The following is a 26,575-nucleotide window of genomic DNA, read 5'->3' as shown; positions in this document are numbered from 1 at the left end:
ACGTATCCACGCGTAGACTCGGTTCCTTTTTGTTCGCGGGGTGAGAGGGAAAGATCGTCGAGTAAAATTGGTATTCAAAATTAAATTTCCAGGTACGTGTAATTTCGACATACTTTGTTAAAGTTTGAAATTCTGATGAACAAATTTTGAGCTCAGATTTTCGCCAAGTTTACTGTACTGCAACTTATCGGAGAGTTAAAAATTCCGGTACGTTCGTTGAGGGATCAAAGGGCTTGTTTTTCAATCCAAAACTATCTCGAAATTCCGTTGTTGATTACCTTGAGGCAATTTCGAGAAAATTAACGATCTTCGACATGTTTTTATTGTAAAACTTTGCTAGAAAAATGCAAAAAAATTATTCCACGTATTCGAAAATTTTTCGATACACTCAAAGTTTAAAATTTCAATAAATAAGACCAGGGATTGAAGTTGGCAAAAATTCGTTTGCAATTGCTTGCAATTCTGTAACTAGTCAGGTTTACGAAGCAAATCGTGGTGTGAATTTTGCGTTCTATTAATCCTGTAAAATTTCTCACAGTCAGGAGATAAAATCTGATCTGAAACATTATAGCCAGCATCGAATCTGGCTTGAATAGAAGTTTTCGTCACTGACTTTGCAAAGATTTTCATGTTTTCATTTTATCAGAAGTAGGTTGAGTAACTTAATTCAAACTGAGCATCCCTTGCACGAACACACACATGCACACACGCGTGGATTCACATCCGTTCGCATAATTTCCGTTATTACGACTTCGCCGAGAGATCTTTACTCTGTACGTGTTCCCGAGCGTTAGGTATACAACACTGACTATAGAGTATCACGTCTTCCCGTACACCGATATACGTATGGTAATTATATTCAGTTGTTAATAAGATAATTTCAAAGCATTCGCGTGGAAAATTACTCATCCAACATATTTTTGTAAGTCATTATGCTAATTTCGAATGACCGTGGAGCGTGTCAGGGACGTTTTTTCATCGCACGGTATAAATTTACTCACTAAATTTACCACCTTACGTACGGTTTGGTTCGTAAATAAGATTTGACAAACTCAGAGATAAAATCATTATATTGTTCCGAAATGATGTCGGCAGTAAGTATGAAAATATTGAAAAACTATTCAAACTCCGATGTCCGCATTAAAATAGTTGATAAAATATTCTTCGATACGCTGTATAAACGAAATAAAAATTGTACGTTTCGATATTTTAGTAAAACTAGGAATTTGAAAATTTGCATCATGTTTCGTTTGAATGTTGAGAAGAAAAAAAAACTACTAACATCTTTATACTTTTTCCCATTCTATCGTACAGACATTAAAAAACAACAAATTTACGCAATCCGTCGAAACTTTCGCTGTTGAAAAATTTGATATAAACTCCGCTTCGAATAGTCTGAAATGTCGTTTAGTATGGGTAAAATAATTCCTTGCACGGAAACAGAATTGCCACCGTGTTCCGCACGTACAATTCGTATGCCTACATATTTTCTGCGAGCGTTCCTCTTACACATATATATATATATGTATATATATATGGATTTCTGCAGCGATTGGTGGTGAAAAAAGTGAAGGGTTAAATCGTCGATATAAATGCGCACACACGGCTCTCGAAAGGAGAAGCTGTCGCCTTTAGTACAACGTTAGAGGGTCATTTCATCCTGCTTCAGCTACTCTATCGCGGTGAAAAGAAGACATTCCCCGACTCGTATCGAGTTTAGGTATACAGACCTATGGCCCTTGCTGACGGAGCTAAGAGCCTCCAGGGGTTCTCTCTATGTCTAACCATAAAACTCGATAACTCTCCTCAAGCCGAATAGAACAAGCGTTAAACATTTTCAATCGAGGAATTTATTTCCTTGTTAAAAATGAAATTACACGGCTGGTGTATTTAATATAAAGTAAATAAGTAAAATAATACGGTACTTTTCTCCTAAAGTATACCTGTAACCACGTATACTTGTCGTTTTATTTATTTTTTTATTTTTTTTTTATTTTACATTTGTTTTTTATTATTTATCGCAGACGCGAATGCTGGTACTGCGGTTACTTTAACGAGCCGAACTCTGAAAATATGTCTGCCTGTGACGGGTTTTTCTCAGTCCAACATTTTCGCAAATCCGATGACGACGAAAATAAGTCGTAATGCTGGAGTGGAGAGTAATAATTTTTACGGGGCTTCAAGATTTTTATGACGCAACTTTATTAGAATCTTTCTATTCGATAATGGATTACAGAAAAGAGGCAGTATTTCAATGTAACTGTCACGTGTTATTCGGACGAAAAATAAATGACAAATGAGGGGAAAATTTCGTTTTGCAATTAACGGACGATAATAAGAGATCTTAATTGGGTTCGAAGATATAAACGTATCGGAAGAAGTTGATTGGTTTTTTTTATTCTCGCGCAGAAAAGTCGTCAAAATACTCAGGGAATGTGAATATTATCTTATCACTGATAATTAAATCTGCGAAATTTCACTTATTATACGCTCGAACTTATACAAAGTGTATATGTATGTATATGAATACAATCGATAGTCGATTTAAGACGATCAGCGAAGAACCTGTTATCCGTCTCGGATGAGCGTCGCTGCTGCTCATCCTGAACCTATTTAGGTGAGATTTCAGCAGTTATATAAGTGTCGTCTTAGCAATCCTACCTCGAGGTGTTGATAAACGTTACGTGATTGTGTGTGCTGAGACTGGCAAGCCTGAGAAACGAGTTCGATGCGAAGCCTTTATTCGAATAAATTAAATTTTCACGTGCAGATGCGCAGTTAAACGGGAACAAATTCGTCGCTGTTACTACGTTTCATTTTTGTGGGAAAAACCGCCTGGATGTGATGAAAAATAATTTGCGAACCGGTGAAAAAGATTGATCGAGGAAACATTCGTTGAATTTTTTTATAATTATTATCGCTATTGTTATACCTTTGTTATCATCGGAGTCCGTGCGGACCGGCAAAGGCGAGGGGATGATGTAACGATATAATTAAATTACCCTAATTACACCCCAGCTGCAGACGTAACAGTGAGTTGTTAGTAGGTAACTACCTACAACGGCGAGTTTCTTTTTGTTGTTGAAATTCGTCTTCATCAAAACCCCGTAGGTTAATTCGGAACCCGCAGCCGCGTTTTCGCTATTTTCTGACATCGGTCGATGAATGTCCAAATAATTGATGATTAAGGGGAAATCGAATGCGGATATAATTAATTGAGTAAGCAATCCTTTGTAAGCGAATTTGGAAATTTAATTTACCGGAGAAAGACTTGTGTTTCATTTTTATTTAATAACTTACCGTCGACACGGTCGATCGACAAACTTCTGTTTATAGACGGAATTTTATATCTCTCCTGGATCACTCACGCAGGTAGGTCTGAATCTTTGTAACTACGCGCGTTTTTACCCCCAATTCGTACGTTTAGCTTCCGGCGTACTCGATGTAAAAAATATCATACAAAACTCGAATATCTCTGCGGATTAATAATATCTGACCCAATTTACCGTGAAATTGATTCGGCCCAATCATTTTAGTCTTCCGGCGATGTCCTACGATTCAAGTATTACGTACGTACGTACAGGTATATAGGAATACATAGGTATATAGTGTATATAGGAGATCACCAAGTATATATACATATATATATATTTATACATACACATAATGTAGAAAATCACTTAAAAAATTTAGTTAATTGGCTTGAGTAGTCCCGATTGGCCGAGGGTTGTTCCAAATTAACGAGTTAATGATAGATTCAATTGGCGTGGAATAATCCTTAATATATCCTAGTCGGGAAGAGGATTCGTGTCGTGAGTAAAAATCAATATTTATTTCAAGCAACTGTACAGGTTACGCGTTTGGTTACTAAGAAATATGTTACAATATATATATGCATATATGTATGTGGATAAACAACCAAGTTTTTACGTGAAAAACTGAACGGCAAAGAAATCGATTGAATAAAAAACGGATATTGTATATCAAGATTCGCGGCCAATAATGAATTTACCAAAAGTTGTCCCATCGCGAGATTTCTCTCTCTTCCTCTCTCTCTCTCTCTTTACTTTATTTTACTTTATCCACGTATCCCATTTCTGCGTATTTATATTTTTATTCACTTCTCCATTTTGATTTAATTTTGACCTTTATACCAGTTCTTTTATTGATATCTTGTTTTAATATTGTAACGTATATTTTTATTTATCTATTTATTTTTACGTTTCTGCATATTTATATTCATTCATTTTCATCTATTCACTAGTTAACCATAGTTTTGTTTTCTCTTTTCTCCTACTATCTTAGTTCAGCGTTAATTTTAATTTTGGTTTTCTTTCTTATTATTTAGCTTGTAAGTTATTCATTTTTTCTCGTGAGTCTCTCTCTCTCTCCCTCTCTTCGTTTTGCGCATCGTATCACATGTACGTCTGTGACAAAGTTAAATTGAAATCAAATTTGAGCCAATGACTAGCTGCTGCAGCATGTATAAGATATATTTTATATTTATATTCAAAACCGTCGGTGACTTATCGGGATGAAAATTACGATTTCTTAATTCTCTTTCTAAACCCTTATTGTAATTAATATTATTATATTGTACATACGTTTTCACGCTCTTTACGCGGCTTTTTGCAACGGTTATTTTCGCGTGCTTGCATACGCAATTACATGTAGACATCGTCGATGCACTTTTACCCCGCGAAGTAGCCGATTGTGCTTTCACCCTGTGTCAGCCGTTTTCTATGCCACTGGGTTCCGCCAAAGGCGTATCTGCAACAAAGGGGATCGCGGCTTGTTGTTCTTTTTAGCAATAAGATAAATAAAATAAAAACTTTTCTGCCCCGAATATAATCAAAGCACAGGTGCTATTTTGGTGGTGAAATTTGCATAGAACAGAAGAACCGACATCGCTGATACGCGATCCTTTCGCGATCGGGGAATAAAATGAAATCGCAATCGCATTGCGACGATGCGAATCGTATGTGGGACAGCTGCGTATGCATGGAAAGGGTAGACAGACGTACAATAAAGTCAACGATAACGTCGTCGCACAATATGAAACGGCAACTCTGTGCTTCATCTCTTCGAGAAATATATTAAAGTATACGTAAAAAAAAAAAAATTATGTCACACTGCATTTGCAATATCGGTCGGTTTTTCCGAGTTCACAAGTACAAGCCGTTGCTTCCAGTTTATCATCATGCATGTAGAGTTTTGTTGGAATATTATACTCGGGTATTCAATTTTTAAGATTCGTTGCAGGAGTGTATAATTATTTGGTACGGTTTAAAATTAAATATTATCCATATTCATACGAATATCAGAAACATTTTACCCTCAAACATCCAATCACGTATATATATATATATTCAATGCCCGTTCATGAAAAATCACCCCAATTAGATACAGTAATCAAAGATCAGAGAAATCGTGAAATTTTATGCCTTTGCGTGATGAAGTTTGTTCCAACCTCCGAGATTTTGTTACTTTGAAAAACAAAAACTTAAAACCACTATTCGGTCAACTTTTATCATATTCAACATGCGCAGGATACAGCTGACGATATATACACTGAAAAAAATTTCGATTGTTACAGTAACTAGAAGAACTGAGTAAAACAGGTATCGTTAAAAGAACTGTTCGAATATTGTTGGAATTACGAAAAACGAGGTACGCCTAACCGTACGATTAGCAGAATCATCGTAATCTTGATACCAGAATGCTTCGATAATTGTTAACAGCTCGTTATCACCGAGGCTGCAGCCGTATATAAGATGTCTTAGTCGATGGGCACGTGCTCTCGCAGGCGTAGTAGGTAAAGGCACGTGTACGGGAGACCGTAGATTTCCCCATACACTTGACAGAACCACGTGCAACGGCAGGTACGAATCGTACTTTTAGATCGGAGCAGGGGCGCTCCTGAAATCTACTTATATCGGGGCCTAGTCTCAATCTAATTATAAGTAATCGATAATTAATAAATTCAACAGCCTCGCTGACGGCTAGGCCAGCCAATTACTTTGGCTAATTACTCGGCGAGATCCGTGCGCGTATGAGGTGTAATATAACAGGCTGTTGGAAAACGATCCCTTACATTGCGGCGGCGGTGTTGAAGTACCGATTTTAAAAAGTTTATTTTTTAATTATAGAAATGAAACTTTGGCGAAACATCATAGTTTCGAATGGTCCGAAAACCGACGATTCAAAGTTCCGAAAGCGCGAGAACGAGAAAATTTAAAGATCTGAAACATTTCAATTCCGAATTATCGAAGATTTTCAGTTCCGTGAATTTCTGACTTGGTGAAATTTCACCACTTTGATCCTTCTCTATTTTTCATCATCGATATTTATACGTTCAGAATCCTGGTCACTCTGATTTTCGGTTTTTCTGATTTTTTGCACCCACTCGTTGAGTAAAATACGGTGTGCGAGTATGTTTTAACTTTTGAAATTTTACTCTGTCGGAATTTTACTTTTCGAAATTTTGCCCAATCGTACGTTGAATTTTCGGAATCTTGGATTTTGGAATTTTGAGCCGTCGGATTTCCGTCCGTTCAACGAATAGTTGTTTGGTAAAAGTTTGAATTCTTTCCTTCAAGTTTCGCCGCCAAATAATACAGAATTAGGCGCTTTCGGAACTTTAATCCCGCCCCATATTGTCAAAATCCGACAGGGTTGAAAAATGAACTAGAGTAAACGTGCACCGTGATAATCGAAGCCGGCAATGCAAGACAAATAGATAAAAATAGTAATTGTGTTACGTTGCCCAGAAATTTGGCTAAGGGAGTAACTTTTGTATTTATCAATATTTCTTCACAATGACTGGTGGAAAATTTAACGAAAAAATTACTGGGGCTTGGAATAACCAATGAAAGAATAAAGCACGCGATGTTACGTAAAAGGATTCGGCAGTTCCGAAGTCGCAGCTCGTTTACTTATCAATTAAAGATTGCAAAAGTAGGCCGACGTATATAATTGTACCTTCGTTACATCTATATACCTACATAAATGGTCGCGTGGGAAAACTTTTCGTCACGGATCATTGGCTTTCACGTAATTGCCAGCGGGAAAACGGCCGAAATTGTGATTTTACCGACCCTAAACGTTGACCCGTGTGAAACAGATACACGTGTGCGAAATTCGAGGCACGGCTAAATGATTGTTACGTTTTACCGGAAAAAAAAGAAGAGAGAAGTAAAAAAAAAAAAAAAAACAAACTAACGAGTCCGGCTTCGAGGGGACCAGAGCGAGTCCAGGACTTTGACAAATTGGGATCAAGCATGCTCGGTCACGCTTTTGTCATTTCATTGATCGGAGAATAAAAAGTACTGCATTTTTCACACTCGATTACAATTTTACGGAAGTAAAGATAATTGGCGGATTTAATTCCGCCGATAGGTTATATTTTCTTACAAAACGGGAATCACCGTCGTAAAAAAAAAAAAAAATGAGGAAATTTTAACAAATCGTGTTTCTCGTACCAAGGTGTTCGAATAACGAATGAAGGAATCGGTGAAAGAAATTTACATCGATTGTCTCAATGTTCGTGTAACAAGAGGCATCTTTTTGCTTACATAAGGAGTTGAATTCTGGATTAATGTATCGTTGATTACACTTTATTTTTCATTTTTTTTTTTCCTTTCTTTTCTATCCTTTTTTGAAAATCAATTACAACTCGACAGAATCCACGCGACCAATACTTCTTCTCGATTCCGAAATGTTCGAGCCAAGTTATCCGTGGCATTGTGCCTGTATCCTTGATCTGTATTGATATTAATGCGAGGTGTTTGCGAATTGCAATAATGGTGGAACTCGATTGCGGAGAGGGAATATTTTGACGCGTTAGAAATATGGTCGACGGAGCGTAAGCGATATACCGGAAATGTATAATACGTTTTCAGGTTCGCCCGTAGATCTTGGAAATAGCATTTCTACAAGATTGCGGAGAATAAAACCCGCGGAGCAGGAATGAGGCAGCTCTGAATTTACACCAGCGTCAGCGATTCGAGTTCCTTCGGCGTACGAAAAACGGGAACACATTTATCTGTATTGGATACAGCGACGCTTCGCCGACAATACATATGAGCACGATGTACCTGCAGCCCTTGTTTATTATTATTTTTTTATTTTTTTATTTATCCTTCTCCTATTCCCTTTACTTTTCCAATCTTTCGGATAATTTGAGACAATCCCCGATAATACCTTTCGCAATTTTATTACATGCACCCGTATTATATGAAAGGGCGATATTTCGCGCACATCACTCGCCGACTATTGAGGCTAATATAATGTATCGTAAACTATATATATATATATATATATACACACGCATACACGCGCGGGTCTTATTAATTTCCGACATTGCACACGTGAGATCAATGTTACACTCGTGTCTCGCCTCTGCCATACAAAAGAGCTTCGGTATCGTAATATATCAGCTTTCGGTGTGCTGTATAAGTTGCCTGTTGTGTATGTTTCGACGTTCATTTATCTTCTCGTTAAGCTTAACGAGAAAAGATTGTTATTTTATAAAGAACGAAGAATAAAAAAATAATATACACGTATACGTGTGTGTGTGTGTGTGTGTATCAAAATGAAAACAAGAGAAAATTTAGCACTGATTGCGCAAGAGAGATATTTATTATACGTGCACAGGGAGTAATAAATATTCGTTATAATTCGTTTAGTAAGAAGAACAAAGAAAATTAGCCCTAAATTTTTTAAAACTTTAAATAATCGTGTAACTGATTATATTTATTTATATACTGCAGCGGAATTCAACTTACGGCATAGCTGAAATTGTTATTGAATTTATATTCGTGTTTGGTTGAATTAATGAAATGTAAAACTTTTGGTAAATCACGCGAAGAAATTAGATATTGTTGGCAGAATTTATGCGTATAAGCGAGGTATTGACAGGTGATTTCACAAACCTGTATCGATATTTAGTGGGGATGGAGAAAAATTTGGCAATAAGCAAAAAAAGTAAATGATTAATATTACGGGGCGTTAATTTGCGAAAGTTAAGTTTCGTTAATGTTTGTACGGAGTGGATCTTGAAGAAAATAAAATAAAAATTCAATCACAGAGGTTGAAATTTATAGAAACTGTAACTTGTGAAAAGTTGAATATTACAGATTTGCGAAAACGTTGAATTTAAAATATATTAATCATGGAAATTTGAAGGAAGTCTATTGATGTAGAAAATCGAAGTCTAAACGGTAAAGAGTGAAGACCTCGAACGAGCAACATTGACGACCTAAATTTTAATTCCAATAAGCTTGACATCAAAGATCGGCATTTTATATACAAATAAAGAATATATTCTCACGATCCTGATCATTTTGCATAATCACCTCAGCGTTGGCCTTTTTAAATTTTGAATATTTGCATTTCTCTTTCGCGAAGTTGCAATTTTTTCAATATTATAAACGGTTTGATCAGAAAATACGAAGGTTAGCTTCTTGCCGATTCTTCTACCGAATTTCAATACACGATTACTTGCAAAATCACCTCGCTGTAAACAAGCACTCTCAGCCGAATAACTTTTCACGTCAAAACGACTATGTACCAGATTCTGAACTATCAGAGTGAGGAAAAACAAAATTAGTATAATCAAATATCCCCGCGGTACTTGAACAGAAAATTCGCACATTTTTAATAAGAAATTCCGTTGACATTGTTCCCCGCCTTTCAACCCGCCACTCAAATTTTTTTCCACTCTATTTCCGCGCACAACGTACTTATAAATCACCACCCAATCCAATTTAATCCAAACAGTTCAGTGAGCACTGAAACCGCTCGGTTCGGCAAACAATACGAACAGACGTGTGTGAAGCTACGTATTCGTACAAAGCATGCAACAACACGATCTGTATTATTTTTCCAATAATACAAGTCCACGCGAATCCGCGTAACGCGTCTAACGACGATCTTACATTAGAAAAACTTACTCCGCACGCAAGGGAAAATTTTAACCCACCCCGTACCACCCCCTTCCCCTTCAAAGGATACACGAGCCAGAAGCTTTCCTGCCAACTTCGTACCTCGTGTGTGGATGATACACGCGAAAACCCGTCCCAAGAATGTTCGGAATAATTCGGATGCAGAGAATGCAGAGGGATTATTGCTGCAGCGAAGATAATACCGTAGAATTCTATTCTACCGCTCACTGTATAATAATGGCTAACGTGCAGCGTTGGAATAGAAGATGCGCATTCGTCGACGGGCTGAACAACGTTTGGTATTGTCCGGTTACTTCTTTATTTTTATTTTATTTTTTTTTTCATATTCCTTCACTCGTTTCTTTCCTTTTCTCCTCTTCATCTTACTTCGCCCTCGACGATTCAGGTTTCGCGACGTCGAGGAAAGCTCGAGGTATACGAGTATAAGCGTTAAGCGTTCCCTCACGAGTCAACCGTCCGAAACAAGGTTACCACCTTGCTTTGGGGGGCGAGAGAGAAGGAGAGTGAGATAGAGAGAGAGAGAGATTTTCATCCCCCTAAAATATACTCCTTTATCGAGTAGGATCGCGAAGATGAGAGAGTGCGGCGGGGGCGGCGGAAAGATCGAGCCGGTTTTATGCTGCAGCGCTAAAATTTATCGCTATGGGAGTTCTTACGGTTTGGCGACTAAGAAATTACCTCGTACCCGTATTACAGATCGCGGTTTTATACAACCCACTTATACCTACGCACTTTCTTCTTATAACCATCCGCTCTATTCCGTTATATTATCCTGTCTCATTATTACTAATATTGCTATTGTCGTTATTGTATAAAAAGCCGGAAGGACGAGATTTCACGATCAATGCAATCGGAGATATTCATCACGTGGTTTTCTCACGTACTATATTGTATAGTAATGTTACTTATTCTGCAAATTGCGTAAACGGAAAGCACGAATTATACGGGCAGTTGATTCGTTTAGCTTCGTTCTCATTTCTATTTTCTCACATAACGATATATTGACACGTTTTTGACGGAACGGGGCATTTTTCAAAAGTCCGCTTGTGTTACGCGAATTGGACGCCGTCCAAAGTCCACGTTCAATTGAATTCCGACCGGTTGATGCCAAATTTGCATATTTACCCATACGTGCTGTAGGATCGAACTACATACACACGTTACAAATATATATGTACATTTATCTACGTGGTTTTTCGATACTGTTTCTTTTTTCTTTTTTTTTCATTGATCACGATTTTTGCATTTCAGTTCAAACAATCGACTGCGGATTATCCTCTCGATTCTTCTATTCTTGTTCGAATACCTCTAATTTCCATCGAATTATGCAAAACAAACGTTCATCCGAACAGCGCGTGATACGTTCGGAACCCTGTTATAATAAACTCGTGAGAAAAATGAGAAAAAGAAAAAAAAGAAAAAAAAAATTTCGCGATTCGTGTAAATTTTTCTCGAAAGATAAAATCGCAGATCGCAGATGTAGACGCTTGCATGCGGGGTAGCGCTTTTTTCCCCTCTTGTTTCAACACAATAATACCGCCTGCAGGCGAAAGCTAATAATGGCTCTGCCTGGCGGTGCTCGTTACGTGTGCACCTCGGTAATTGTTAATTACGAACGTTGGAGAAATTCGCTTGGAAATTAACCCGAATTGGGGGTGAAAAAGTGAAGGTTAAAATAGCGGGGCCGAGAAAAGATCGAAGGTTGAATATACGATGTAAACCAACGGTCGGGTAATTGAATGGCTTTACGTTATAAACTTTGATCGAAAATTGTGTAAATTCGGAGACAGATCGAGATAAATTTTTGGCGCGATTCAATTCGGGGTTTGGCGATGCGAACGCGACTCTCTAATAATTGTGTGTACGGTTGTAATGAAATCTAAACATCTTACCCGGTACGTTTCGTAGGCAGTCAACCCGAACCGAAGTTCCTTAGAGGAAAATTGAAAAATACTGTGAACGCCTGTACCTGTCCAAAAATTATCAAAAATAAAAAAAGAAAGAAAAAAAAAAAAACAACACGGAGATTAACTGCTCTAAGACTGTTTGAAAAATAAATTTTTGTACGACAGAATCGTGCGGTTGGATCTTGGGTGGGAAGAAATTTTTCGAATGTAATACGGTAGTGAAATACGGGCTTAAAGAGCGCTGAGCGTGAAAACGAGAATAAAGCCAAATGATATTCAACCTCTGTTCAAAGTTTCGCGTTCTTGTGCCCGACGTCCTGAATGCATCACGGAACGTTATTCAAATAGGAGGTATATGTAAACAGAGCTATCACGTGGTCGGTACAAATTCTACAACACTCGGATAGAATCGTGGAATAGAATCTAGCCCGCGGTATTCTTCGTCTGGAATTGTAAAACAGCTGGAATACGAGACGAAAGTATTCCGCCTGTCCTACCTTGGCCAAAAAATCTGGCCCCTTGTTAGCCGTTCTTTTCTTTACTTGCCAATTTTTCCTTTTTCCTTTATCCTTTTTCCTTTCGTTCGGCAACGTTTTTCATTCTTCTCTAGGACTCGACGCTCTTGTGCAAATTAACGCATTCAGGCAAGTTTTTCGATGCGATTCTTCATCCTTGCCGCAAACCAGAAGAGGGTGATATTCGAATTGGAATCTCGCATTTTTTATTTCAGATAACTCGACGGCAAATATTTCATAATTTTACAACGTTTTTGGTTTCCAATAAAAATGCAACAATGGCGGAACAAATCTTTACGAATGTTGTAAATTTCCGTCAATTAATATATTGGAACGGGTCCAAAAATTCGCATTGTTGAATGATTTTTTGAAGGGCTTGAGAAGCTTTTGCAAATATCTGCGAGACTATAAAATTTGATCTTGTAGTCGGTGGGAAAAAATTCAGTCTAGATCGTCTGGAACGATATGCGCCCGAAATATTTTTACATATTAGTCCGAAAAGTTTCTGAAAGCTTCGAAGGTTCGAAGTTTTCTTCAAAATATACGAACAATCGCAAACAGGCTCAGAGAATATCGTCGTATAATATTGAAGATACATGTATACGGAATCTGCAATTTTTTCGTACATTCTCGGTTGATTCCTTTGTAAACAATTGTTCAAAACTGTTCTAAAACCTTTGAAAGTAATAAATTATACAAGACGAGAAATGGATATTTCGATTTTTTGCTTTTCAAACACAGCACAGAAATCATTTCGATTATAAATTTGTCCATACCAATGTTATCAATTTTGAATAATTTCATGAAAGCTTTTTATCAGTCGTGACCAGCTTATACAATGAAGACGAAGAAGAGGAAGAAGGAAAAAGGATAAAAATTAAAAAATTACTCTATTCAGTAATTAATTATTATACTCGATCGTCCCGAAGTAATGTAGCTATGAATAATTGGGTGCGAGATCCGTTTAAAAGTCTATAAATTCTCTCCGCGGCACATTTTATAACCGCATTATACCGTTAATTCATTTTATTGAATTTTGTGGGAGAGAAAAATACGTGATTAAGCTAACGCGAGAAAGGAAAAAAAAAAAAAGAATTATACAGCACCGCTGTTTTCTTTCCGGCTGGTTATTTCCCCCGGTACGATAAGCGCTCCGTAATACTGAAATTCAGCCCCAACCGGGAGAGAATAATTGCAAGGAAGTTCGGAATCCTTAGGCGTTGACGAACGAGCTCGAGACACGCGATTTCCTTGAACTTAATTCCATCTGTTATTTGAAGCAACGATTGGTGCATACGGAGTCCACTTTGTACCCGAATTCAGCGATTAGTCGGAGATTTTAGCAATAATTTTATCCTCCTTTATTTCATACTAATCTATTTTTGAAAAGCCTCGCGTCGCTCGCAACGATTTTGTAATAACTGACCGCTGGTCGAGAGTATCGACCATCCGTTACGCGTACCAATACGTGTAAATAAAATTCGCACGAGTAGAATTTTCATTGTGAATTATTGACCCATACACCCATACCGCTTCAACTTAATCACCGGTCATTTAAGCTCTTCATTTAAATTTTACCCAGTATAAACTCTGTGCCCGCATAAATTCTCCCGTCCAATAATTAACTAGAAAAGATTGCAAAACCGCGTCCATGGCTTCGAATATGCTGTAAATTGCACAGTTAATCATCCGAACAATGCCTAATTTTGCGTTGAGGTGAAATGAAAAAAAAAAAAAAAAAAACACAGGAACAAATATTTGTTTCCTTCTAATTGCTGCTTACATATTACATGATGCAAATGCTGATACTGTTATATTCGAAAGCCGGAAATAGAAAATACTGGAACCATTATAGGCAAAAAGTCGACGCGTCATTTTTGAATATTTGAAAATATTTTCTACGGATTTATTCAAACACATTTTCTTTATCATGTCAGTATAATCCTATATTTGATTTCCAAAAATTGCACCGATATTACGATCAAGATATGACAGTACGGAATTGACTAAATGCTGGATACAAAAAGAAATTTGTTTCGAATAATTTGTAGAAAATAGTCATCTGATTAAAATGATCCGTTAATCGAATGAAATGAAGGATTGATATTCAAGCTCTTTATATGTATATTTTCAAATATCTTCCTAGCTCATACGAGTAAAATAATTTGATCAATACTCGATGCAAGTTTATAACTTCGTAATAAAATTCATAAATAGTTTCAGTAATTGGCCAACAAACCTTCTGAATAGATTTTCAAACAAATTTACATCACTTTGGTGAAAAACTGCACGAGCTGATGAAACTACGCGAATTCCGGAAGAGCGGCTTTTTGAAACTACACACAATTATTTTCCTGCAGAATGCATACCGATCATCGCCGGATATGAGCGGAGATTTTTGCGCTTGTGACATTTTTAGAAACGTTGTTAAAATTTGATTGCAATTAAAATCTGACGTACGTAGTCACCCTCGGTCTGAAGCTTCCTGCAGCAGGGGTTGACGGGACGTCCGACAAAAGGTAAAAAAAAAACAAAAAAAAAAAACAACAAAACGGAACGAACGTCGGTACAAACTTTGAAATGCAAGCCGAAATAGCGCGTTTTATCTGTCAACCAGTCACGTTTCGCCGTAATATTATCGTTATAATTGTCACTTCGAGCTTCGGAGTATGACCGTATTTACTAAAATTATAACCCGCGGTGGCGAACTTTTGTCGTTTATTTTTGACAGTTTATTTCTACTATTAAAAACGTGTCGGAAATATAGCCGTAAGCTTTCGATGTTTTCAAAGCCGCCGTCTGTTCGTTCGTGATAACGTTCGCTTTAAGGATTCAAGATTTCAAGCTGAAACTGAGTCGGACGTTTAAACTGTAGACAAAACAGTTATCCTTGTCTCTATGATCTCGTTGCAACATTAACTACGTAACCTGATACTCTCGGCAAAAAATTGGAGCGAAAAACCGACTGGCTCCATCCGTTGATGCTATAAATTTGACCCAGTTTCGTCGCCCGATTGTCGACGAAGAGAAATAACAACGTCACTTTTTGCTCGAACGAATTTGTATAATACGAACGGTGAAACGGCATAATTACGAAATCAAAACGCGTGATAACCGCGAACAGAGAATTCACAATCAGCTTTCAGAAATCTAATTTCAACGACGATGTTCCTCCGAGTCACTATTCGATTCCGGAACGCAAAAGTGAAGAGGAAAAAATATCCGTCGAACAATTGTTTTTATCAGTTATTTCCGCATCTCAGTCATTTTATTCGTCATTTGTCGTCGCAGCTCGCGTAATCGATCGCGACAAAGTCGGGTATGAACTTGATAACAGAAACAAGGGGAAAATGAGAGAACCAAAAATCACAAAAATGGCAGACAAAGGATTCGAACAAACGTTGTATAAGAAACCCGTCATATTCATTATCCGGGACTTTTCTCGGCGCGATTTTTATCCTGATCTTAAAAAGCTCGGAATCTCTCTTCCTGAAAAGACATTCGCAATCTCGGTAACAGGTGGCAGTTTCCGGTTCTGCAACGGGCCGACCTCACGCCGAGTGAATCTTCCTTCGGGATTGGCTTCGCGACCCGATCCTGAAGGACCAACGGTCCCGAGTGTAATAAAGTCAGGGACGTGCAGCACCTATCTCTATTCCCCTCAATTTGTCGGGATGGAAAAATGGGTGTGGTATAAATCCTGAAGTGCGGTACAACCGAGCGCGAAAACCGCGCAAAGATGTTGTCCGATCGAATCAATGGAAAACTTATTTACCGGGATTTGATCAACCGTGGAACGTGCCGTTCCATAGGACGAGTATATTTCAGAGATAATCTCTCCTGACGTTTAATGGAGCCGGGCAAGAAAAACCAATAGAGCAAATTGCGGGGACGTCGCTAAATAACGATCGGCTCGAAGCTGTACAAACGATACAACGATCGGTCGATCTGTGCTCGGATGTTTTTTAACAGCTAGAAAATTACCTGTAAATCTAACGGAGGGTAAAAAGCTATTCCACGTCTGTTTCAAAAACCGAAAATAAAACGATGCGGTTTTAAATTTGCTGCGGGGATTGAAACAAATCCGACCGCAGCTGACATCGATACACTTTCTTCTCCGTTTCACCCAATTTATTTTACGCGAAAGTTTTCGGCTGTCGGTCACCGACAGTTTCAACAAACGAGAGCGTTTGGATCTATCGATCATCGATGTTTCACGACGGATGGATGAAGCGGCAACGAAACGCAACCAAAGGCGTTTTTCACCCGGACCTCGGGTTCGAACTGTGTCGAACGACTAGAGGGGTACAAAAGGTTTCGAAAATATCTTTTCCCACTTCGCAGCTCGGAGTAAACGCACGTCGGCGCCTTTGATCTGAATCGGATTAAAATTGACGCTCCGGGGGAAAAGTCGAGTCGATTTCATCGCGAGAAGAGCCCTTTAAGGGGGTGAAAATGTGAAAATGAAAAGGACGGGGCGAAGGGGCGACGAGGAAGGAATTGCCTAGACTCGGGAAACAAAATATATTCACCGTATTCCGTTTCCCGGCACTCGCGTCTACTCCGAGTCGCGTTACATCCCGATGCATGCATCAATCCATCAAGATGCGAGAAGCTCTCTTGTACCGTCCCCTTATTTATGCATTGCGTCTAGTGCATCGCGCGTTATTGGCGAACTGAGGAGCTCGCCTTCTCTCGACTGCTTTCAAACGTTTCTTCGATATCGCATCGCGATGCATCAACCTCCTCTCGCGCGAGACGAGTGCTTCCACTTTCCGTATCGAATCATGCAATGGGCACTCCGAAGTGCAGGCATTTCCAGAATATGACGTATTCAACTATTCCTGAATCATTTTGCAGCTGGAAGTGTAACCGGTGTTTGTGTCACTTCGAAGGGTGGTAGGTATGTCGAAACGGACTGGTTCAAACTTTGAACCCAGTCTTAAGGAAGCTTTAAAGGCGTTACGCAGCTAGTCAAAATTCGGTTGCTTTGCGTGTCTGACTAGCGTATTTGGTTTTTCAGAGTTTGACAACGTCGCGTCGCGTTATTGCGAAAGCTTTGCATATTCGCTCCGTACACTTCCAAGATCTGTCATGCGTAAAATTCATTTTTTTATTTCTAACCGAAAAGTAACTCCGATACAGTAATTTCATGTTTTACGCGCGCGTTTCGCTCTTGCCACGTCGCAACGTGTTTATGGCCTGCGCAACTGGATACAACCTCGGACATGTGCGTGCATTTTTTTAAATAATTTTATTCAACATCATGGAAGTGGTGAATAACTCTGAAATATCTTTATCAATTATTGTCGGACTTGCTTCTGCTGCGAAAAAAAATTTCAACGAAATTTCAGCGTCACTTCGTTAGAAATTTAATTGATAACTTCAATTCTCGTCCACTCTTCCATAAGAATACGTGCAAAATGAGCAAAGACATATTTGCATAAATTTCAACAACAATCACGCGAATCGATACAAAATTTTAATCTGATGATTGAATAACGTAAATCTATTGAATTGACAAATTTGATCGAAGACTGAATTTTAATTCTCGTATGGTTAGAACTGTTGAATAAAAGTGTCAACGACACAATCATAAAGGCCAAAACAGATTCACATACACATTCACTCTCGCATACAGACAACACATTTGCACGGAACATATACACAAGGTATACAATGTTTACCTTCTTCTTGATACTTACCTCTTGTGTATGAAAAGTTAGTCGTTACAGAATAAACGTACAAGACAGACGTACAGAATTTCTCTCACAGTATATATAAACTGTTCTCTAATTTATTTAACCATTTTCTCTCCGAATAAAGTAATTCAGGCAACTGCAGATAATTTGCAACAAGAACTCCTTTAATTTGTGACATGTGCAGGATCTTCGCGAGGTGACGGAACTTCGAATATGAGACATTCGTTGCAATAGCACCCATAACATTGGTAAACAAAAATTCACTTTTTGTGCGTAACGTGAAAACTTTTAACCGATTACGTTAGAAACAAGGTTAAGTATAATAGAATTGATATTAGAATACTTTTGATACGAACAGTTTTCCTGCAATATGATTTTTTTTTTTTTGCGTTTTTGCAAAAATACAATATTTGTGAAAAAAAGTGAAAGTGAAAAAAAGGTTATTTACTGCAACTAATCAACCGGTACTTATAGTAAATACCAAAACACCCTGAATCCAAAAAGGTAAGTCGTAACGATAAACGTGCAATTTTACCAGTGACAGCTCTAACACGAAAACTAGATCAGATCGAATGAAAATAAATATGACCTTATAAAGAGGGTAGATGCTTAAAAATTAGTAGGCACCTTTCCTTTTACAAATTTTTGTTATCCAGTGTAATCGCACTATCTCAAGCTAAGTACCGACTTTGAGCAAACACGTGATCTTATCTCTGTCGTGGGCAAAAAGTGACACTCCACTCTCGTCACTCGAATATTGCGAACCGACTCGCGACGAAAAGTTTCTTCCTTATACCAGTAACAAGCCCATCTCTCCTCCATGCTTCAGAGTTCCGAGGCTAATGAGACTTGAGACATAGACCCTATATATATACCGCATAACGTCGGAGACGCGTATGTGTGTTCGGAACTTGGAGTATTCCGGAGTCCGAAGTCGTTCGGAGTGCTTCCGTCTATACCTGTACATATCGTCCTGGGTATATAAGCAGTGGATAAACAATCGGGTAACAAGCTACGTGCCCCAGCTAGGTTGTCCAGAGATCCGCAGGAGCTGTGGAATCGGCGACTTTCGCTGCCCGAGATGTCTTCGTCGAGCACTGGAACCGTTCACGTAGTTCATCCTAAGCCGGTGATTTCCTCTTGAACTTCCCATCTCATTGTCATATTCGCGTTTAGGTTCGCTTCCTTCGTGAAGATAAATTTACGCGGTTCACATGCGTGCACTGGGAAAAGATTTCATTTGTTACAGTAAGTAGAAAAATTGAGTAAAACAGGTATCGTTAAAAAAAATGAAAATACTCAAGGACCGAGCGGTAACCGGGAGTAAAAATTTCTCTCGGTGTATCAACGTATTTACGTGTCTGTGTAACGATGGCATAAATTGCACATTATATAAACATAACGCTGTTTTATTAACTTGCAATGAAATGGAGCGCGGAGATAATGGTGTTTCTTGTAATTTTAATCCACGAAATTTACAACCTTTGGCGCGGGGGCGATATTTATGGTAGTAACCGAAAGGGCCGTTCTTCTCATCATCTCCTTTAGTGTTTATAAGGCACTGCCAGCTACCAAGCGTTACCGAGACTGAGGCTCTTTATTTCCATCTCCGTTTTTTACGAGCCTGCGATTATTCGCTTAAGGGGGTATGCTAAAGAAGGTATTTTTGAAGCAATCCCCCATCTCGAGGGGCCCTTATAACGACCCGCTTTTATTACGTCATTTTACTCCCACGCGTAGCACAGTCATGTCGACGAAGCAAGGACGTGTGACGCGGATAATGCCTGAGATGGTCGAATGGCGGAAAGGGATAGCAGAATTTTTGACGCATCAAACGTACAGATTCGTCATCAAGGTCCGCGTGAAAGTCGCGGATACGTTCGTTGAAACCAATTACAAGCGGATACCAACTTAAAAACGATTATACGGAACAGAGTCCGCGTTATTAAAAATTTTTTACCCCGGTTTTTTTCAAAGTTAAATACTTCTGGCGAACGAGTGCCTTACTTCTAAAGAATTAAAGATCAAAGCTTTCAAACTCGAGAGTTGGTTGAGCCGAAATTTTTTTTATACCTATACACGTAGACGACACCAATTGCTCCTAAACGAAGTGCGAGAAGCGAGTGTCTCGGAAATGCTGACTTTCACCCCTGTTTGCGGTCGAAGAGACTATACGTACGGTGAATTGGCGTAACGAGATTTCCTTCCACAAAGAAAATTCCTTTTAGATACTCCGCGCGGTTTTTATACCTCACGTATAAAATGTACCACACTGAGAAAAATTTCATTTGTTACAGTAACTAGAAAAATTCAGTAAGACATGTATCGTTAGGAAAACTGTTTAAATATTGTTTGGAGTTACGGAAAACGAGGTACGCCTAACCATTTTGCGCTATCGTCGATCCTTTTTTGCTAATTGCGACGCAAAATCAGTTTCTGAGGTTTACTCTACTTTTTTTTATTCAAACGAGGCTTTAACGTCAATTTATCGTTGCACGAGCGTTAAATTTTCGCAACAGTTGCAAGAAAATCTAGCAAGAGATTGTGGTAAAAAATGAAAATAGTTGAGCACTGAGCGGTAACCGGAAATAAAAATTTCTCTCAGTGCAGCTTTTAGTACTGCGACGGTATCGGAAGACGCGCGTATCGAAAGCTCCTCCAGTCGTCCCACCTTATCACCCTACCTACAAGTTCCGGCGTTCCCCCATAACGTGGGAGTATTTAAGGATTGCTTGAAAATTCAGAGAGCACAAGTTGATTGTATCAATTTGTCGAGCACTTAACGACGGGAAGGGGGGGGGGGGGGGGGGGGGGGAAATTAAGTTTAAGCGAACCAGCTTTCCTCCGTTGCAGATCTGTGTCTATGTACCCGTACACACCTGTAATATTCGGGGAAAATTGTGCACACGTGACCGTTGCACGCGAAAGTCGAGTCGCACACACGCGTCTTTTGACAAAAGCTCGGCCATTACACGAAACGCGAAGCAATGTGGCGGGAGAGCTTTTGTTTTTCATTTTCTAAATGGACTCCCACGGTCTGAAAGGAGAATTGTCGTGGTCGTTGCGTCGCCATTTGGGAAAGCGCGAATGGACAAAAAGCAGGACTGCAATTATCGTGCTTTATCTACTCGAGAATGCGTTGCGACTTTGTTAATGACCACCGCCACCACGGTTATGGGATCAGACGTCACGGAACTCCGCATAAAGGTGAGGGGGGGGAATGTTGTTATTTCATTACTTCGGATCATCACGTGGTTGAACACTGACGAGAGTCACTGGCAAAGTCTTGACTTGAGTTATCGAAAACGGGGATCGAAAGACAAAAGAGGAAATTAAAGCAGCGAAAACAGGAAAAAGTCTTCGGCTTCACCGAATATACCCATCATCGTCCCTTCCGCTGCTTTCTCCTTTCACCTTATCAACGGACGTCAAAATACTGAAGCTGTTTGTTATTTACCACCGCAAGACGCGAGGTACGGTAAATACGAGAGAAAAAAAAATTTAAATGAGAGAAACGATGTAATCAAGTCTCAAGAAGCGAGATTAAACTTGACGCAGGTGATTCGAGTCGGTCTATAAAGGACTAAAGTACGTTTCCTGCACAATCTTCTTCTTCTTCTTCTTCTTCTTCCTCTTGTTTATACCTTACATAGACCAGAGCGTCGTATAATGTAGAGTGAAAAAAAGGACGACGCGGGATAAAGGAAGCGAGATGGCCTTTCTGCCTGGAACCGATGCATCGGGGGAAGGGTTTCATTTCGTTCAAGTGAATCCTAGGTACACGTCGTGCCGTGGATAGAAGGACGATAGAAGGACTCTGTAAACATTATCGGTGTAAGCCGCTTGAGGTTAGTGCATGTATCGCAAGTGCCTGTGTACACCCATATAAAGTGACTTTTTCGTTATTTTTGTTACTCGCGTATTCCATGGACTTTAGTCAAACACCGCATCCACCCCCGCGACCTTTGGTACACACTCGATAAACGGATACGGTGCATGTATATACATATATATATATATATACGTGTGTGCGATGGAAAATTGTGTTCTGCCGGTTGGGAAAAGTTTCCAGAGTGGAATTTAAAATCTGTTTCTTAGGTACCGAGAGTCCTGTTAAAATTACAATATTTCCTGATGAAAATTCTTTCCTAAAAATTCTGCAAAGAATTTTTCACAATTTTTACGCGTCCTGTGGCATCTAAATTCAGATTCTTCACCCTGATTGTTTATTCTTTGTAACAATATCTTCTTTTTTCGTATCAGTTGATTTCGTCAAAGCTGGTCCTCCCGCGTTGTTCCGTAAAAAAGAAATTAAAAAATAATCTATCCTCAGCGAATATCTGTCGAAATTTTGTGAGATAACTCGACGAATCGTTGGACTGTTTTTCTTTGAGGTAATGAGCCGGGGATTGCGGATGAAACGCGATAAATTTGCATGAAAATCGTGAGGGGTTCGCAAACAGATTTGAGCGTTGAATCGTTTTCGCGTTATTTGGTTGAAATTACCCGAAATATAGAAGAGGGAAATGGAATCAGGATACAACGTGGTCTGGATTGTCTGGAGTGAAAAGGAGGGGGATGTTACGCGTATGTATAAGGAAAGAGGGAGCTTTGCATACACGACCGGGAGAGAAGCTGCCTGTCACGCGGTGCTTTCGACCTTGCTTACCGACCCGAATTCTCGCGGGCCAAAAGCCGTGGCTCCGATCAAAGGCCACGAGACATTTGTTAAGCAAATTTCACCCCCGCCGACTCGCGGCAGAGCCGGAATCAATTTTGGCGATCCTCCCCAAATGCTCAGCTTTCCTTCCCATCCCGTTGCGGATCGATCGGCCCCTTAAAATAATATCCGCATCCGAAATTCAAAATATCATATCGTCGGCTGTACGTCGATGATAATAAGACGGGGACAAATTGACGGACAAATTACCTAATAAAGTTTCACTATAAATTAAGGGTATCGCGCGAAGTTGTGAATTATAATTTCAAATCCGAATGAAACAAGATATGGAAAACACGGCTGCAGGAGGAAATACGAAGTGTGCAACCACACGACGCGACGCGGTAAGGATGTCCGTTAAAAGTTGGTGAGCTGTTTGCATTCACAGCGTCGTCGGGTGAATATAATATTGTTTTATTGCCCGAGCGAACGTTGACCCTTTATTTATGATTTCTTTTTTTTTCTCCCCTTTGTTTTCTTATTTACTTTATAATCTGTGCTTGGTTTGTGTTGTTGTTGTTGTTGTTCTGGTTGTATTTTTGCTCTCGCTGTTTAAGCTACTCTATAAATTAAGTTCTCTTTTTTTATCCCGCGTACGCCCGGGTCCGCTTCCACCGTTAAATAAGGCAATATTTCAACCGCAGGGTGCGGATCTATGTGTACCGAACCTTGTATCTCGGTATGCGGTACACCGGTGTATTATACTAATATGTACATAAATATACTCGGACGCCAGTTTTCTCATTCGAGTCGAGCTAAGAGCTTGTGAACAATTTATACGTTATTAAGGGATCGAAAGTTTCCGGACGAAAGGAAATTTAAAGAAAACTCGCACATCGAGAGATAAAAACAGATTTCTCATTGTACAATACACAATACGCAATATGCATTCATTTTTATTTTATTTTTTTGTTGTAATAATATAACACGTACTCAGAGGAAGATTTCTCTGAGGTTGTAAACATTTTTTTGTTATACCTGCAGGGGTACGAATGATATTTTCTTGATGTTTATATTCGAAAAAACGAAAAAAGTTGGCAACAATTTGGTAAAAAAATTTTTATCGTGATTTAAACGTAGACACTAGGTACGAGAAACTGATACGAGAAACTAATTTGGTTTATAACCGTATGAAAAAAACTGTAAAATTTCAACCGGTAAATTAAGGCGACTGATTTTGCGTAAAAATTCGCAAATACCTTGTTTGAAAGTTGAAAAGTTGTGATTCGGTTCACTGAAATGATCTCTGGCAGTCGGTTTAATTTAGTTACAAGTGTATAGTTATCTCGCCGAATATCGAAGTATCGTTGCTGTGGTAAAAATAAACCAAAGTTTTCAAAGTTTAATAACGATGTTCTTCCCTCGCGAGGTGAAAGAAATGAGACAAACCGAAAGCATGAAATGTTGTTTACGTAAACCATAATCGAAAGTATCACGAATTTCCGTACGATCGGTGACTCCGTATTGCCCGGCGCATGATTGCAGTCGCGTTGCGATAATGGTGAATAATGAATACCGCAGAGAGTGCCTTTCCGTGCAGCATATATGTTGCGTAAAGCACCGTGTAATCGGGGAGGCTTACCTTGCCCTCCTCCGGAATGGGAATAGAAGGAGGCAGAGTCTGGCGAAAACGCGGGAAAAGGTATCAGCCGGATAGCGAAGGGGTTTTGAACGTGGAACAGGGGTTACCAACGCACGAGAGTCAAATCTTGAATTATATATTGTTTGGCGAAAGCTCCTAAGCGCCTTACAACTTCCAGCCAGTGTAGAAGCACACCGGTTCCCTCGACAACGCGAAAACACTTCGCGCACGCTCGCCGATCTCTCTCCTCTCCTCTCCTCTCCACTCCTTGTTCCCGGCGGCAGCCTCTGAAGTATCTTTGCAGTGCCCGGCGTACCCCTGTTTATTCATAAATGCATGCCATTCTCGTATACGGGGAAAGATACGACCCGTTGTAGGTATATCCTGCCTACGGCAAGAGATCGGGCACTTTAGATTAATTTTTATTGCGAGTTTGTCGAATGGTGCCGTTTCGTTATAATAATGCCGCAGGGACTCCCTCAGCTCGTACATTTGGCATGAAGTACCACGTCCCGGGAACGATTATACAAACTGTAAACATGTCAAGGTAGAACGTTTATTTAAATCTCGATTTTTTTTTTTTTTTTTTTATTTCCATTACTTATTTTTACAGACAAATGCATACGGTGTGGAAAACTGTTGCTAAACACTTGCGCTCACATCCTGATATATCGAAATTTACAACCTTTACGGGGCAAAAACTATGCCCGTTCTTATTTTTCGATTTAAAAAAAAGATGACGAGCAATAGCAAACACAGGACAATACAGAAACGTTTATTTTTATCGTTATATTTTGACTTTCAAAATTCCTGGATGTAATTCGAATTATTATTATGTATTCGTATCGCACGATAAATAAGTTTCAAATCATATCACATCAGCAATTACGAATTCGGAGTAAAGGCCAAAAAGTGGTGCAAGGTAAGCGAAATTTCTAACTCCTAAGATTCAAAATCTCCTGCACTTTTTTCTGTATGCATAAGAAAATAATAAGAAAATAAAATAAAAATGCGATACGTATTGGCTAGCATCGTCTGCCTTCACTGCAAAAGGGTGTCCACGTTTAACGAAACGCCAAAACATATTTATAATAATAAATAACAATATGAACCAAAACGATTGTTCCTTGCTGAGTATAGTTTAAATATCATGGAACACAGCCTCGTTCAAATTCAGTCTCGAAATCGAGGCCTGAAAAGTAGCAAGGTGACAGCGCTTGCTGTCCGCCATCTTTGTTTTGGTTACGCCGTGAAGATGACCGTCAATCGCGTCATTGCCAGTCGAGACTTGTTCTAGTGCGGATCTGATCGGTGGTTTACAGGCTGTATCGGTCAGAAGTAAACAGTTATTCCAATGTCAATGCAGGTCGAAAATACTCGGCTGGGTATAATCGCTCAGCACGGCATCGATTTCTATTTGCAAGTTGAGCATGCAACGTGTTTGAATGTATCGTAAACGTCACACGACGCCGATCGCATTCCGCGTAAAATAATAATCGTCTCCACAACACAGAATGGCGTTAAACGTACATCGATCGAATGAAAACTGAAAGTGCGACAGAAGTAAACAGAAATCGTGCTCAGCGGTCGCGGTCGGGCGAGTTTTGTTGCGCTCGTCGTCGGTCTAAACTGTATGAAATTTTTCGTTGCCGGTGTTTCGATCGTTGCGCCGAGCTGCAGCATGCAACCGATGATCAATCGCACGAAAGGAAACATAACTCCGATAAAGGTAGACGCTCTTCATTTGTTCCAAACTCACCCGGGTTTCAGTATCGAAATCGGTTTAGCGACGCGATTCTAGAATATTCGCACCGCGTCGTTCGGTCAGCGAGTGTCGAATCTCAGTTCACTTCAGACCGCGACCGGTTGAGGATCTCTGATCCGTTTCCTCGTTTGCTGTGAAACTAATTTCGCAGAATAATCGAAGTACGTGTTACGATAATTGCAGTGGCAGTGTTTGTGAAGCGAAGCGAAGTGAAGTGAAGTGAAGTGAAGTGAAGTGCAGCAGATGGATCTCTCTGGAATTTCCGATCTTTTTCAAGTGCATCACTTCACGTGTCAGCGTGCTCCTCGTCTTTCGAGCCTCAATCGACTTGGTAAGTACGATTTCTGCTCGATGGAGAATTTATATGACTAAAAAAGTTATTCCCGCATGCGTGTCCGTATGTGTTGAATTTCTCGTTC

The 26,575-nt window shown here is 39.4% G+C and overlaps 1 long non-coding RNA gene across 1 annotated transcript in view; it reads left to right on the top strand.

Moving 5' to 3' along the window:
• Positions 1 to 25,695: 25,695 nt before the first annotated feature.
• LOC124294725 overlaps positions 25,696 to 26,575 on the top strand; it is a 92,899-nt gene continuing 92,019 nt past the window's right edge. Inside the window, exon 1 of the long non-coding RNA XR_006904655.1 lies at positions 25,696 to 26,487. This is a non-coding gene — a long non-coding RNA (uncharacterized LOC124294725). The remainder of the gene's footprint in view (positions 26,488 to 26,575) is intronic.

The sequence above is a fragment of the Neodiprion lecontei genome, chromosome 5 (assembly GCF_021901455.1).
Source record: "Neodiprion lecontei isolate iyNeoLeco1 chromosome 5, iyNeoLeco1.1, whole genome shotgun sequence".
Classification (NCBI taxonomy): Eukaryota; Metazoa; Arthropoda; class Insecta; order Hymenoptera; family Diprionidae; genus Neodiprion; species Neodiprion lecontei.
This window is presented reverse-complemented; position numbering and strand designations above follow the sequence as displayed.